General features: G+C 32.1%; 1 long non-coding RNA gene across 2 annotated transcripts; it reads left to right on the forward strand.

Annotated features, from left to right (window-relative positions):
- Positions 1-273: 273 nt before the first annotated feature.
- LOC143302687 (uncharacterized) lies at positions 274-15509 on the forward strand. 2 transcript variants are annotated; one of them, XR_013058402.1, is made up of 4 exons: positions 274-385; positions 463-633; positions 10808-11027; positions 11622-15509. It is a non-coding gene; the product is annotated as an uncharacterized LOC143302687 (long non-coding RNA). The 2 variants fall into 2 exon arrangements; XR_013058401.1 differs by having other exon boundaries at positions 12468-15509.
- The last annotated feature ends 2856 nt before the right edge of the window (positions 15510-18365 follow it).

Raw genomic sequence — 18365 nt, forward strand, 5'->3', positions numbered from 1 at the left:
TTGAGAGTTATCTTACCGTTCTTGTGTCACATGCGGCATTATCGATTAAGTATAGTAGTGGCTTGAATCACAGATGAGTTTAAATTAAATCTAAATTGTAAATTAATACATATCAATCATTAGATATCAAACTTTAAAAATTCGTTGCTTAAATCAAATTCCTTGGCATACAATATTTTAATTTTGCGCGCGTCTTTAAACGATAGCGAAGCTATTTCGTTCTAGCCAATTAAGTCATTGTATTGTTGACTTCTATCGACTATTATCAGGTTCGTTTAACTAATATATTCTTGTTGGTACTTTGTTAGGTATTGTTATATCGAAATTCTATAGTTTATCGAAATTCCTGTGTTCGTTGGTTGCCGACTGTCCCTTTAGATTAAGTGTTAGTGTTACCAGTAGCAATTGTAGTGTAAGCTTTTGGGACAGAATTTAAGCTTAATTATCCTTTTATTTTGACAGAATTGGTTCAATTTTATGGATTAATTCTAAAGTTTTGGTTATGTTTTGCACACATTACTGGTTAAGTATGGAGATGATTTCGAGAAAATAGAGGTGTATAGATGGTAACAATTCGATGACATTTCCTGTAAAACATTTGGTAACGTTTGATTTATTTTAACAAAGATGGAGGTATGTATATGATTATATTCACGTATAATACATATCTAATTAATACGTTCACTGCGTACGACGACGTGCATTCGCATCACATTAAAGTTGTTCGAGAAAGCGATCCAAGATATATTCGATTTGGATAATAATAATTTATTATTATTGCTTACTATCAACCCGATCTGAAAGAACTGAGCGGCTTGAAAGAATCGGGTAGCTCATACGATCTGAGTAGGTCGTTTGTCTTTCGTAGCAGTTCTTAACCTGTAGTCCGCGCATCCCCATCCGCGCATCCTCGCTTATTACTACATTATTCGAATAAAAAATATTTATATTATTTTATAGTATATGTATGTATTTATTTATTAAATACATCTACATATTTTGTCACATTGTGAATTTAAATTTTGAGTTACGTCTTGGGGATCCGTGACAATACAAAATTATTATTTGGAATTCGTGATAAACAAGAGGCTAAGAATACAGTCGGAACGCAATAAAACTGGAAAACATTAAGAGTACAGAAATTAGAATTCTATACTAACTATTGTAATATTGCAATTATAATACAAGATGTCTTATTTTATCCCTTGTACTACCGACCTTAGTCACTGCTCGTATACAATTTCATAGAAAAATTTAGTTTTAATTCAAACCATTACTTAATCGATAATGTCGCAAGTGATACGATAATGGTAAAAGAATCAGGTGACTTTCAAAATGTAGGACACGAATAAGCATTGCGTATCGTATGTCAGGTCTATTTTGTACCTCGAAAAACAATTTGAGACTCTGAGTTTCTCGAGATACAAAGTTCCATATAATTTCCTACTTATTTTGTATCTAGTCAATGCAGATACCTCCTGTAATGGTTATTGTCACAAGATGGCGCGCCAGTATCAAACCATGCTTGCAGAAACAAGTCGTTTCTTTTAACTTTATATAAGAATTTATATATTCTGTATATAGGGCTTTTATATAAGAATACTTGTTAGTATGTAGGAATATTTGTTATATATAATATGTAAATTCTTATATATTGTATGTATTATATAAAATATTTTGAAATTTTATTACTAGTACATGCAATGAAATACGATTATCACGATCATATGGGGTAGATTTGAAGTTATAAATGTTTGCACCAAATATTTTGTATTTTTATATATATATATATGTATATATATATATATATATATATATATTCAGACTTGTTTTAAACTTTATGAATCAATTAAACTTTCAAGTTGCGATATGATTCACATATCACACATAATAGGTATATTCATGAAAGGTTTCTACAAGTCCTCGAATACTTTCGTGCAACTGTATGTAAAAACGGTTTACAATTAAACCTTTTAATTATTACATAACATCGATCCCCATATTTGTGAATTTTACATCTTTTATCTGTCACGGAATTATTTTAGGTACCTATGTTTTACAAAGCTTGTAATTTGCACGTCTGCAAAATAAATAGTAGAAAACGAATAATAGCGGCCTTAATGAATATATGGAAATGAATAGAAGAATCGATTTTAATTAAAGATTGAAGATTGACGTAAGAAAGTTAATTGTATATAGATTTCTATAAACGTATCTCAAGTTGTAATTTGTAAATTCTTTCATTTTGTATTTATCTTCTAATTGAAATCTTTTCGTTGATGCACGTGTACATATATATATTGGCGTTTGATGAAATGGAAAGCCAATTATTATCTTCGTTTTTCAATAATTAGCTAATGAGAAAAGTGGATTTCTAAGAAAAGGTGGAAATGGGCGTCATCGCTGTTCCCTTCTAATTTAACTTTTCTTTGATCCGCAAAATTAATTGAATTATTCTTTAGTCTCTCGTTACTCCATATTCTTCACTGATAAAATCACGTAGTTACTCGATCTACTGTTAATGAAATGGAGAAACTTCGATTGAATTGCAAAAACTTTTATATGTCCTTGTCATAGGCTTGCACGTTCTAAATATAGGATTTTTATAATACAAGTGTACAATTTCATTGTGTCATGTAGGTACAAATTGCATCATTCATTTACGTGTAATTGCATCATATATGTACATGTATATGTACTTATATACAACGATTGAACAAAATAATGGAAACACGTGTTACGTTTCATATATGTCATATATGTGTATATATATGTATGTGATATATAAGAGGTGTTTCCACTATTTTTTCCAACCTTTGTACATAGCTACGTACATAATACGATTTAGAGTTACATAATATTAGAGAATACATAATGTTATATTATAATATGTATATATATTATTTATTACAGATATATTATATTATATAGTTTATATATATAAATTATTATTGTATATATTATTATATAATTATAATAATTAATTATAATTATAATATATAATTATAATAATAAGTAGTATGAGCGGTATTGTGTCGCGAAATATCTCATCGGTAGTTGCAAAAGGCAGTTAAAGGTTAGAGAATACTTGACATAAATAATTCAAAATTAAATTAAATCGTGCGTTGAATTAAACTGTGAAGCTACGTTTTGTTTCTCTATTGCAAGTCTCGTTTCTTATTTTATTATTATTTGCTACCTTACAAAATTACCACGTAAAATTATTCCTTTTTATGTGCATTCTTATACGTATGATGTAAATAATATCTAAGAAAGAAATATATAAATGTATGTATATATGAGGAATAAGGAATGAAACGTTCTCATACGTTTAATAAAATGCACACAATTAATTCGCTTTGTACTATAACAAGAAGCAGATCTTAGTCAGCGTAGTATGCAAAGCCTTATATTATTAACACTGATTAATAATATTCTCCTTCATTAATTTTGCCATAGTAGGAAAATCTGAAATCATTTATAAAGCTTATCGTTGCACCTAAATTTAGCAAATCGTACAACGTTTAACTTTTATACTAACGTATAAAACGTGCAAATAACTTTTTTCGTAAATCATGGTATATCGCCGTTTTATTTAAAACAATTAAAACACACGAAGAAAAGCAATATGCAATATGTATAGAATAATAGCCAAAAGATAATTAAATATCTATTTCATTTAGGAAAATAAAACGATACCTGCATAAAATGAAAGTCGTAGATATGTATTAAACCTGTGTATAAATTCTAAGATATGAAATCTGAACATAACTCCTCTGTTTACGATCATTTTTATACGATCGTATTTCTTGAATTATTTCTTGAATATTAAGGTCAATAATTTCCTTTTTTTTTCTTTGTATAATTAAACTATCAACTTCTTATCACTTTTTAACGAAACCAAGATCAGAAGATCATGCACATTTTTAATTTAGAAAGTTTAGGAACAAACCTGCTTTGAATATGATAATACATAGACGTGACATATAATTTATTTTCAAACGGACTTTACAAATGTTTATATTGATGATAAATACGACTGATTATATATCGCGTTTGCAAGCTATAATGACAATAAATAAACTGTAATAAGCATAATAATAAAATATGTAATAAGCGAAATTATTCGTCGTAAATAGTCTCATCAAAAGAATGATGATAATTTTTCAGATCCTTTGTCTTGCTCTATGAATTTCATTGGATTTTCCGTGGAATATAATGTAATATCGGGGAAACTCTTTCTTTCATGCACAAAATTACGATAACAAAAGTGGAATTAATAAAAATTTGTCTGAAGTGACTGTAAATGGGAAAAATCTGTGCGGATGTGTGCGACACAGATATCAATTAGAATTTTTTGACAGTCGTTGCATTTAATTAAACGAGTCCAATTTATTTTTATATTGTTTGCAGATTCGCATTAGACCCAGTTCGTTTCTATCGCGTCTCTTTTTTTTTCGTCACCAGTTATCGTTCTAACTAACTGCAGTATCGCAAATTGATATTTCAGTTATTAAACTCGGATTGGGATTATATAAACAAAAACGAATAACAGAAACAAATATTTTGTTAATAGTACACTTTGTTCCACTTTTTCATAGCAAATAAATAGTTTCTTTGTCTCTTTTACTTTTCTATGGTTTAAAAAATCGTTATAACAACATGCGTAATATCATCGAGATAATAAAAATTTATACATATTTGACAATAGATACGAATAATGAAACAACTCGACTATATTGTGATATTCTATTATTTTATATTATAAATTAATTTTTCCGTGATACGACCGGTACATTAGTCGATTGGCACGTTCCTTAAATTTCATCTTTTGGTAATCTCCTTTGCTTATTTCGCAATTAGTCCAGTAAACGAAATGCGATAGATTTTGAATATTTGTAAAATAATATCGTTTTTTATAATTGTTTATTTTTATATTGCCCTACGTGTAACATGCGTAGCAGTAGCGTCAAAGAAAGTGGCTGTAAGTGGGGATTGAACTTGGTCCAAATTCTTCTGATGCCACCCAGCTAAAATTCAACATTAGTATGCTAATAACGTCACTAGGACAACAAGCCCACGCAGTGTACCTGTTTCGCGTAAAAACAAGCGTTCGTAGGCAGATCGTTTGAGAGTCACGCAAATTTCTGGAGCGGCGACCTAACAAGTGTTATTCGTGATATCCACCGAATAAATTAACATCGGAATTCGTATCATTGACAATAGATGGCTTTCGCGATCATTTAACTCTCATGCTTCGGAGAATATACGCTCTTTGTAAGATCTATTTCGCTATTAAAATACAGAAATTTCATAATCGTCCGTACATCATCGTTCATAAATACTCGGACATTGGTCCGGTTGATGGATCGTAACATTATTTATATTTCACCAAAGTGTAAAAATTGGTAAATCAACCCACTCATATTTCTTGGAAGAATTATGTGATATACGTAAATACGAAAGCTACTGTAAATCATTTCATCCTACACGGCGATAAATTTTCTGCTGCTAGATCATACTTCAATATTAACCCCTTTTCTAAAAGATGCTTTGAAAAACTGCCATTCAACGTAACGATTGCTATGATTTTTCAAACCAATCTTCGCGGCCAGTCTCTGCGAAAAATTAAAAAACTTGAAATAAGTTGCTAATAGTAATCTATCGTAGTAGTAGTGTATAGTTGCTGATGCGACTTCAAGCAATTAATTAAAAAAATTAACGATATATTTTACTATTTATTATATGGTTTTCTATGTTGAAAATAAGATTTACATGTATCTACAAACATGTACAATATATGGGTGGAGAAAATAATATGCGATTCATTAAACGCATACACTACTAAATACGTATATTATTTGCATTAATTAGCATTAATTGCTTTAATTGCATTAATTTCGAAAGTCCTCCTACCAGTTTTGGTCGTATAATTCAGAGACAAAAGAACCTCGTGATAAATAGCATGTCGAGTAGCAAAATTTGACAGTTACAAAAATTACGTTGGTCGTACTATTGCATATCTGTGGCGGCTCTCGACATATCGGTTGTTAAGAATCTACCTGATCATACGTCGTGATATTTTACGTAGCTATGTTGCTTATGAAGGATAAAATCGTTGCAATTTTATTTATTCGTAATTTCTTAATTAATATACGTTTCGTCAAAAATAAATCAGTGTTCAGATAATTTTGAACGATACTGTAAGTACAATACCTCTGGTACAACATTTTCAAAAGACAGATTTGAAAGAAACGTGTTTAGTTTCTCACCATTGACGAGATTTCTTGTTTTTGATTATTCACTTAAATAGACACATGAGAGTTATAGAATAAGAGTTAAATAATTATAGTTGGATGGATAAACAGTAGGTCGATATTTAAATAAATGTATATATCGATAGGATGTATGATTGTGAGTGCAAGACAAAATAAGAATAAATAACTGCTTAAACGAATAATACTATTATTACACGTTTTTCAAATATTTCTCAAATCAAGCACTGGTAAGTAAATGTAGTGTACATGCAGAAAGGATTTTACATGCAAAAAGCTGTATGAATGTGAAAATACATATATACAAATGTTATACATAAATGAAAATACATGTGTTGTCAAAAATAAGCAAATATCCGAATGCAATAGTACCTATGTACGTGTGATATATCGACATATATGTGAAAGGTGTAGTCGGATGATTTTCGATTCTCATACTTTGAGTGCACATGACGTAGAATAAAGAAGAGTTTTGCGAACAGGGATTAAATACCGAATACATTGAACATGGAATTCTAAAAGAACGCGAGATATCTACGTCAAGGAGGTAGGCTATGTGAGTAATTATCCTCGTCCGAGTTAATTACATCAATCAATCAAATATTATCCAAAGTTCTGATTAATATCTCCTATATTTGAGCAATGCCTCCGGCTGAATGCTACCACCGTCATTACGTCTTCGACTGGATATTAATTAACTCTAAACTTAAGTGTAATTAAAATTTTCTCATTATAATTGTATCGAATAAATTGTTTCGGAACGAGGAAACTGAAAAAGCCGCGTTAAAGCAACGAAATTAGAGGAAGAATTAGAAGTTCTTAAAATCTTGCATGTTAATGAAATAAAAATTCAGATTTTCCTTAAAAACGAGTAATTCGTCGCTAAAAATTATTCAAATTAAATACAATCTAATTAAAATACATAATATGTTGAAGAAATTACGCGCGAGTAAAGTTTCATTCTAGGAAAGATGTCTTCTATGCACACATTGTAAATATAAAATATTATAATAAATACCGTAATATTAGAGATGCATCGTGCATATTGTTTTAAACTTCTATAAAACTTTGTTTTAAAGTTCTATAAAAATGTTCACTTTATTTACTTTCTGCTGAACATCAAACACGCCTCAACATAAACGATATATTTTAACTTTTTGACAATAATCGATCAACGCAACATTATCTTGTAGTTTTTCCAAAGCGTGTAGACACTCTCTGTCACTGCTGAAGAAGAAATTCTCGCCTCGAAGCAGAATGAGCCGAGTGATCGATCCCTTTTGTTCCAACGTTCTCTCGATAAAGTTCACGGAATAACGCGAATACAGTTAGAGCACAGATTTATTCAACCATACTTCTATTGCAAGCCTCCTTAATTTATTTTGTCTTGGCATTTATGTAGAATTTTATCGTTAGCGTTAGCGTTCATTCAACGACAAATTAAAGTAGCTGTATATTTTACAATTTAACGGAAGATAGTACAATGCGATGCAACACAACACGACACGGTACAACTCAGCACGGTTTAATAAGATTCAACGCGTTTTAAAACAACTCTGTGAAATGTGTCTCATTGTAGCGACTCTTCATTTACAGCTAACTGTTATATACACGTTAAAATGTATACAGAGATTACAAGTTATTTAGTAAATATATATATTCAGTAAATATATATTGCAGAGATCATAAAAGTCTTAAAATCAAAAAGACGATTATCCACGATATTAACCCTTTGCACTCCTATGTCGAGTGTGACTCGACATCAGTTTTTATCTCAAGAGCTCCTTTGTCGCGTCCCACTCGACATTCTTTCACGTCCATCTTTTTTTGCGAAACGTGCGGAAGAAAACCAGGATTACATCCTGGAAATTGCTTCATGATATATCATACACTTAAAAATTACAAAATACAACAATAGTGTGAATAAAACTGGTATTTAAGTGAATTTGTTTCTTGCTATATGTATTTAAATTGTCTTATTTTTAGTTAAAGTAAATTTCAAATGAAACACTTAAAAGCGTTGGGAGCTGCTGGTAACGAAATTGAAATAAAATTCGGAGTGCAAAGAGTCAAGATAAAAAAGCTAGTTACAAGTAAAATAGAAATTTTGTTGCAACAATTATTTGGATAAAAAGTCATTTCGACAATGCCAACAATTCTGCCAAGGGGTACAATTATTTAAATCTATGCTGTGGTGTTAATTTTTAAAGAAATGTTATCCGAATACGTAAAAAATATAGAACTTCATTAAAATAAATACCATTTATAATTATCAATTAATAATACGTTAGGGCTACTAGAGATCAAATTTGCGAGTTTCAAAATTTCTTGTATTCTTCAGCCGTTAAAAATATATACGTGCTTTTGACAAAATTTTGTGGCAAAAAGTGACTGATCTGCTGCATTTGCTTTGAAAATCTTTAATACTCATTGTGTGCTTAAAGCGATTGTTCACACCGTACACTAACTCTACGAATATTGTTATTCTATGCGGAATGCCCAGCACGATACGCATGCTGCTTCCATTGAAAAAATCGAACACAGGTTTTTATACACGGGAGATATATCGAGCTGGGTTTTGACCGACTGACCGATTGGGCAGCTCTCAAGAAGCCGACCTCCGAATGACTTTGAAAGTGGCCACAAACGACTAGGATACTTGGTTTCCCTCCTCGAAATTGTGAAACTTTTGTTTCAAATATTTATTCCCAAAATGTCTAGTTTTCTAGAGATAATCGAATTTTTCAAACGAATATCACGTATATGTACGTCATACATGCTTTGAGTTAAGTCTATCGAGTTTATCGTTGAGTTGAGCCCAGTTTCGTACGTGTTTGAGCAATTTTCAGTTATTCGGTTAAAGCTAGTGCGCAAATTCCGCAGATTCTTCCGTGCGTGTTCGTGGCGGGTTCAGCTTCGATTTTCATCCTCACGCTTTTGTTCAACTGTATCCCTTTAATGAAAGTCGATGCTTCCAACGAAATCTTTCATTTTATCGATTTTCGGCTAACAACTCTAATTACGTTTATTATTTTTAATCGGGCTTTATTTCAGGGGGGAACTTCAATTGCGCCGAAGTCGGCCTCTCGAGTAATTTAACGTAATCTAGGAGCTCAGACGTACATTATTGTTTACGGCGTAACCTCTTAAACGTTTCTCCGATAATTCATTTTTGCATAATTTAGTCGTTGCTAATGCTTTTTGTTGAGAACAAAGGGCTCGTTCAGGCTGGACGACTTACTCGTATTAGTTGAACGAACGAGTCGAAATCGTTCTACCAGCGTGAATTTGTTATCTCGAAATGTTGAACATGTTCGAATAAAATTTTATACACTGACGAATAAATCGAATTCGATCGAATAAGTGTTTGTCCGAACAAGGATTTATTCGAATGAGGAATTATTCGTGTACGAATTAACCTTAACAAAAATTTCATCGAATAATTTATTCAGATAAAAATTTATTCGGATAAAATTATATATTATGCATAAATATTTTTGTGTTACACGGAGGATTTTGATTGCAAGATATTGAAAGTGAAATACATATTCGAGCTTCGTTAGCCAATTGTTGTAATATTGCCTTTTGTAATTAACTTTTTACAAATGCCACAGTAGAAAGTTCCCGTTTCTTGGTAAAATAATCATTTGGTAAATTAATACTATAAATTGCACCGATTTAGTGTGTACTTGTACAAAATTAAATGGAAAGAACAATTATTCGTATTATTATTCGAATGATTCTACGAACAATTATTCGAATAAATATAGAAAATAATTTGTTACCAGTAACGAATGATCATTGCCCAGATAACATATTAAACTAACATGAATTTATTCGCACAATTATCTCAGATAGATTGTCGCCTTAGTTCTTAACTTCTCTAACTCCACTGTTCAAAAAAACTAATTACTCAATAATTTATTATTTAAATATAAAATATTATTAAAAAAATTAAATATTTCAATTAACCAACTCGCATATGTCTCTTTGGCATGAAGAATGTAAAATCATAATATCATGAAAATTCTTTTTTCATTCCAACTCCATACAATAATATCAAAGTTCATAAATTTTTAATTCACATCGCGATCAGTTTACGAACCAATGCAGATGGAGTAGTCACGAACTACGGCGACGAAATATTCATTCGAGTCAATTCGAATAACGTCCAAGTCCGAGTGCTGCTATATTTGTTCGCAATGTTTTTTAATCGAATAACACTCTAATTCTATCGTAGCACGATCATGATCGTATCGTGCTAAAATTCTCAAGTGTAAATACACTTAATGATGGATAATCGTTCGCTAGAACACCTCCATTTCACCCAAGATCCCCCGATGTCAAGATGAAATCGATGACCATAGAGCATCATCCAATAACCCGAGGACATCGTTCGAACGGCTCGCTTCCATCGGGTAGTTCGACGAACGAATTCGCGCATTGATTACGCTTGATCAACCCGATCGAGATTAAGGGAAAGCGTCGTTGTGTACAGAAGTAAGTGCTAAAATTGCAATTTTCGTTTACAGAGTACTTGAACGCGATTGAAGAAACGTCGATTAATACGATCCTTGGTCTTGGAAAAAAAAGGAAGAAGAAGACAAGACAAGAAGAAGAGAACACAAGTAGAATAAGGGGAGTCGTTTGTTCACATGACCCTTCGGTTATGTGTTTTTCTGGTGTCTGGACACTTTCCATTTATGTAGTTACGAGTGACATAACATTTTGTATCTACAGTTGGGTGGTAAGGTATGTTTGTACTTTGGAAAAAACAGCGTAAAATATAAAGAGAGATAAAATATAAAATATAAAGAGAGGAAATTGTCGTTTAGGAGGTTAGAAGGGAAAATCAGAAAAAGATATTTTTGTATCTGCAGAAAGAGAAAACGATCAAAGGTTCAGATATATTTCAGATATATTGTAATCTTTTATAATTTGTAGTGATTATGATGTGCAAATTCATACTTTCATGAGTACAATTAAAAAGATGGGAAGATTGTCTGGCAGATATGTGCGAGTAAAAGTACTATACTTTGGATATTTTATATATTGTGTACATTATGTAATATGTTCTACGGGCTTTTGCACTTTCAAATTTCGCATAAATGCATAAACGTCCGTGTTCTGGATACGTTATAGTTCTCAAGCCCATCTTTGACTTTCAATCGTCTTTTGCCTTGAAATCTATAGTGAGATACAAAAATATCGTAACATGGTTTAAATTTATTATTGTATTTACATACTGATTAAACAGGCCCAATTATATCAAATTTCGTATCATTCTATTATCTTCATATGCTCACGAAAATGTTATACCGTGGAAATGTGTTTGTCTGTTTTCAGTGAGTTGGCAAACATATTTTTTATTTCAAGAGATCGGAAAACATTTGCAGAAAGTGTTAGTTCATGATCGATAGATATAATAAAACTGACAGAAGTGTTCTTCGGTCTGAACGTGTCTTTCGAGATAGGAAATTCCACCTACCTTGTTCCTTTCGTCGTCTTTCGTCACACGAGTGTTTCGAGAATCTTTTTATAATCAACAGTATTTGAACGCTATTGTATTTATATGTGCGTTATAATAAAACTTTTTGGAATTTCAATTGTATTCTAAGGCGCATGGACATCTGTTTTTCGTCATCAAGGCACCAGTACTCTAATGCCTTAGTACTCGCCCAGTGAATAACAATGATCTTTGGTTCAATCGGAGGACGATTATTTTTCAAATCACACGAAACTTCACATACTTGCACTGGGTTAATTAGTATTAAATATAGATTGCATGATAAATGATGTAGAAATACATTCTGTACTTCCACGTGACTACAAGAATGCGACGCTGCGAAACTGCAGTGTATAGAAACTGACAAGAAGATTTCATTGGAAAATAAAGTTACACGCCGATGATTCTCGTATCCACCGTATACAACAGCATGTCCAGACGTAACGCTTAGATGCACGGGCATCTACTTTCTCTAATAAGCTTGGCATCTTACATAGCATCCTACCATCCAATAACGTTCAAAGTGCCCAGTGGCCAGCTATAGCATAGCTGTCGTTACGTTCAAGTAAAGTCGTTATTTTCCATTTTCTTAATTGCTAAGTAGGCAATCGTTGGCCTTTAACACGACACACGAGCTCGTCGCCCAGAGTACAGCAGAATCGAAATTTGTTTTACGCCTTTTCCAGAGGAATTCCCTCTCGTATCCAGGGACCATTAAAACGATGCAGGCGCACAGAAACGGCAACAGGCGTCGGCTCGGTCGAATAGTCGCTCTACCGAGGCCGGGAATTAGTTGACAGACCGGGGTCTAGACGTTAAGAGCACTATTAGCAGCAGTGACGGTTGAGATGGTGTCGCCACAACGACAAAGTCGCACATTGATGACGAGCTCTAATTGCTTTAGGATGGAATTTCTCGGTGGACCTGCGGGTAAAGACGTTGACGATACAGCGGTACCGAGTAGATTTTATCGTCCCTTCATTGGATTACAGTGGAATTAGCCACCCCATCGACCACCAAATGCGTATTTCTACGAATCGAACTATCTCAGTTCCTGTTTACTGATTTTCACGTGGCCCGCTCATTTCTCCGAGTGAGCCCCAGTTGTTGTTTGTCCTTCGTTGGGAAATCTGTTAGTTGCTCGTAATCTGGTTTGGAGTTGATACAAGACGTAGGAGCTAATACGCAAATAATATTTTACTTCTTCTCCAATTCAACGTACGGCCAGTGAAAAGAACTCACATATACCAGACGTGAAACTTTTCGATATAATCTTTTAGGATGTAGCTATTAAGTATTTCGATCGCTTATATATTATTTCTATCGTTTTCATCGATATGTACTGACTGTAGGGTTTGGTTTGCGTTGGAAGATTTCAATTGTTATCTCCACTATTGAAGTTATTAATTAAATGTTACAGCAAAAACGATAACGATTTTCGATGACACATTAAGACACGTATTGTTAAGACGTTACAGTTTATTCGCTTTCATATTTATTAAGGAAAAAGAAGTGGAAAAATATAAAATAGAATGTCACGAAAATTACATACATCTGTCACATTTACATAAAGCCATAAAAGTAATAGGTTTAATATTAATATCTTATAGGCTCACCATTGCATAAGTATCAATAATGTTGTCAAACTTTTGTTATTTCCTTAACAGAAATGAATTTTTCATAGAAGAAATGAAAGATTTTGTATTTTCTGATATAATTTTGTGTCGAGATTTTTCTCAATTAAATGTTTCGATTCTCCGAAACTCCCTGAAATTGTAAACAGACTTTGGAATAATCGATGTAGACGAATGGTTACGCATCTAGTAGCCTATGAATGCGCTAGGTTGATGACAATCGAATAATAAAATGGAGTGTAGAATATTATATTATGTTGTCCGAAAAGTTTCTTTCGTTTCATATAATAGATGATGATAATAGATGATAATAGATGACAAAAAATTTCTGTTTTATATTATTTTATTGAATTAAGTATGATCCATTTCGTTCTATTTCTATTATTATGTTCGTGCATAATTCAATAAACTAATATAAAACAAAAAACGTTGTGCGTCTATTATTTCCTTATAAAACGAAAGAAACATTTCGGACAACCTAATACCTTCGTATCAACTCTCAAATGAAATTACCACGCGTGTTTCAGAGAAATTTCAATCGGATCTAGCGAGTTTATAATCTGATGTATACACGTGTACTGATAAGTAGACTGCGGATTATTATGCATTCATAGAGAAAGTGCAGAATTGCACAGAATGCGCGTGATATAAAAAGTGTATAAAATATCCAAGCGCAGCGCTTCCTACAGTACTTTGTAGCTAAAGCAATTTCCTAACAAGGTTTTGCTTTTCAAATTATACTTTCAAAAATATGAATTTGTATAAAAATCTACAGTCTACCAATAGCAAATTCTTTAATCAAATATTCGCAATGTTCGTTTCTTTCTCATTATTATCAATTATAAACTATATTTATCCATATTATTAGTTTTGCAACATTGCAAACGCGAATAACGACTGTGTAATATTTCTCAAGATGAAAATAGAAAAGTGAATGAACTTTACGCTGTGCGATTTAGTTTTACCAATGACAAGCTTTAAGAAATTTGTCCATTTATTTTTAATCTATTACTAATAAAACCTACACAAAATCCTTTCTACCTTTAGCAAAACGAAATCCTTTCAGCAAAATTTACCTACAAACATTCGCAAAAAGCTCTATTGACCTGTAAACAGCTGTGTACGTTGAACGAAGTTTGTAAACAATCTCTTTGAGCAAAAATGTGGGCTGTAATTGCATTTTTTTCTTGCTTTTCTTTTTGCGAAAATAAGTGCATTGCTGTGGCTCGTAAACTCTTACGTATTTTCGACGAAGCCTGCGATCAATATTTTTGAGTGAAATTATGCTTTGGTAATTGAATCCTTCTCGTAATTGTGAAACGAAATGTTTTATTTACGATTTAGTAGATTCATATCATAAACAGTTATGCGCGTCGAACGAAATTTGTAAACATTCGTTTTGAAGAAAAATATGGGCTATAATACAACTTCCTCTTTAAATCAATTGCTATGGCCCGGAAATGCTTACGTATTCTTGACGAAGTCTACGTATGCATCTTTGATGATATAGACACAGCGATACACGAAAATATTATGTTTGTGTGTTTAGCGCAGAAAACTTCTGTGTATATATTTTATGTGCCAAATAAAACATTTCGAAATTTTATTAGCACCGTAAAGAGACACAATTGTCACGATCACACTGATGAAAATTGTAACTAACTTGAGAATGTGTTTATACGCAGTAGGAAAATTACATATACGTAGTAGGACTTTTTTCATATTCTTCGTAGATTTTTTATTTTTAACGGAAAGAAAAGAAGAAGGGAAAATTGTATTTCGAATTAAAACTTCAAATAAACGTTACCTCTAAAAGAAGTCAATGTCTTTAAAGTCGACGATAGAGAAAAACTAAAGCTATTCAACTGTCACAAAAATCAATTGGTCTTTTGTTTCTATGAAACGATAGATGAATTTTCGTTCTGCGTTCGTGTCCGATAAAAATGTCTAACTTTGCATTATTTTACGATATTTCTAAATATGATTTATGAAACTGTTATACACGTGTTCCATTTTGAACGATAAAAAAATTTATTTGAGAACTATATTTATTTTTGCCAGGAAAACATCTAAAAAATTGCGAGAATCTATAAATGTACGTTCTTCTACCATTTTTAAATAAAATTTATGGGATCGTTAGACTTATACATACATTTGAATGGTAAAAAACATGTATGTTATATTTGTATTTGTCGAAAGAAGCTTTATCAAAAGACTATTTCGCAAATAGATATATCTTCTGACATCTTTAGATGTATGTAAAATTCAACAAAATGAATTGAACGATCTTGAATATTTATTTGTTTTCAAGTTATACAAATTTGAATATAAGTTTCATATTAATGTATCTGTATACGTATAAAATTAATTACTATTGTATAAATGTCGCGTCCTAAATGTTATTGTAGATAGTATGACTATTAACATTTATCTTCTGCGAAAATTTCAAGGTACGTTTCTTCCTTGCATCTAATAACATATTGTTGATAATATATCTGAAAATTGATTTTCTGCAAAAGAAATGCTAATGTATACCCATTTTTCTTAGTATTAGTCATTTATATTATATCATTCGTATATCGTTTATATGTTTGTAGAGGATGTTTGGTTAAGTTATTGTTTAAATGATGAGATAACTCGCTGTTGTAACCGTCAAATATATCTGAAAAATGAGAAATAAATTAATACAGACAATAATCGCTCGTACTAACGGATTCGCTAAAGACAGTGTATAATCACTAATATAATCGCTGATAACTCGTTGGTAAGTGATAGATACTCGTTGATAACTCTAGCTCATGTGCCGCTACATGTTAATCATTTAAAGAACATTTCTTGTAATCGCCGAGAAAAATTAAAGAAACAAATAACTGCTATTAAAAAAAAAAGAGGATCAATTGCATCAATAAAAATGGCAAATATCTTGAGTAACGTCTCAAATATTTCAAAATTGGTTGAAAGAATCTCGAGATTAAATTGCTCGGTTCTAATTTGTTAAAAATCTCGTCTCAAATTTTGATTTGCGTTCTGCGTTTGACGCGAATCGATGTAGCGTGCATATCATAAAGCTACATGTCAATTCCTATCCGAGACACATTGAACATGTTAAACTTCGTTTCGCTTCTATATGAAATTTCAAATCGCTCACTTCCTTCCACGCGGTTAATAGTAGAACTGCGATAAAATTGATTTATTATTAACAATACGTTTTCCATTCAATTATTGGAAATCCATATTTCTTTATCGAAATAAAGCGTACGATTTTTGAATGCACATTGCCGCACACTTTAGTCGATTAACTGTAAAACGAGATGCTTTACATACTATCACTATGATTTATTACCGCAACGGATTAGTGCTAAAAATAGTATCCGCTCTTCGTTCATTTTTGCACGATAAGCTGAATTCATAAAATAGATGTTACAACATCATTCGTCATCTTAGCGTGTTGACGTATTTTCTGATCTTCATTCCACGGTGCAGATGACTAACCAACGTGACAAGTACCGTGCGTATATAATCGGATTTATTCAGAGGAATTTATTGTTCCTACGCGTATGATTATTAAGAATAATGATTTTTTCTAAGCACTGTTCGACGACTGAAAGCCGCAGCTGAGTAACAACTGACAATGAAACATAGGTGCGACTGCAGAGTGTTTGTGATTTCGCCTAATTTATTTTCTCCAATCATAAACACACTACTTTGGCACCTATCCAAAAAAAAAAAAGAAGAAAGCGAAGTCCATTCACTCGTACTAACATCGCAATTAACGTAAATAACATAATTTAAAAAGCTCAGCGACGCAATTGAAACTATTTAATAAAATAATTTTTAAAGCAGAATACGTTTCTTTCGTTGCGTAAGGCAACTCCTTAACTATGCAAAATAAAAAAAACATTCCTTAGATAAAATTTGTTAAGTTTGATAACCTTTGTGGAGTATTGAAAAATTAATATGCCATCCATAACAAAAAATGTCATCTCTAAGAATTTCACCCCTATAACGTCTTACAACCTACAATGTTAGCTCCTCTGCACCATACAACATCTGAAAATTTCAATGTGATATTTCCAATGACCTCGAAGAGAACAGCTTCTGACACTTCATCTGCTCCACCCTGTACACTGTCCACTCTGAATTAACGAAGTCGAATTGACATAAAAATTAAAGCATTGTGCTGTATTGTATTATATTTGTTTACTGTATTATTAGCTTTATCTGGAGCCTATACCTTACGATTTCTTGAGTATCTGCGCTATTGTGCACCTTTGATACATTTTGCATAGTATACATAGTACACTAGTACTTGGTATACTTGGTCTATTTCTTAAAGCTGAATCTTAACCCTTCGTTTGCAATCTTATTTTTATCACAGATTTTTGTAGGTTTTTGTGCTTTAAAAAGACCCGAAAAATTTTCCTACGTTCTTCCAAGTTTCTAGAATATCATCCAACGTTGCTACATGTTACCGTAGCTTTTTTTCAAGCAAAGCAAAATTTAGACAAAAATATGGAAGGAATGAAAAATTGCTTCAAATTGCTGGTCGAAAACTATAGCTATGCAGTTTATTACATAACTGGTATGTGTGAGTCTTTGATATTTCGTTCTTCTATTCGTCCAAGCGGAAAGCTCTCAACTTTGTGCTTCCCTTTGCGAGGTCCGTCAGTTGCATATTTGTTTCTCGATTTTTATCGTTATTATCTCTTTCCTTTCCTTGTTTCTCAATGCAATTGATCCGAGTTCCATGTACATTGTGCCGTCGCTTAGTATGTGTTCTCTATTTTCTGTTTCTCCGATGTTGCATAATTGACATGCTACGCTCCCTTCTATTTTACATTTCAGTGCATGTTCCACCGTCGTTGTCCAACCTAATTTCTTTTTAGCTAATTTTCCCTGTGCAATGACTCTTTCTATCGACAGTGGAATATTTCAAGTTGGGTATTTTGT

This window comes from Bombus vancouverensis, chromosome 5 (assembly GCF_051014615.1).
Source record: "Bombus vancouverensis nearcticus chromosome 5, iyBomVanc1_principal, whole genome shotgun sequence".
Lineage (NCBI taxonomy): Eukaryota > Metazoa > Arthropoda > Insecta > Hymenoptera > Apidae > Bombus > Bombus vancouverensis.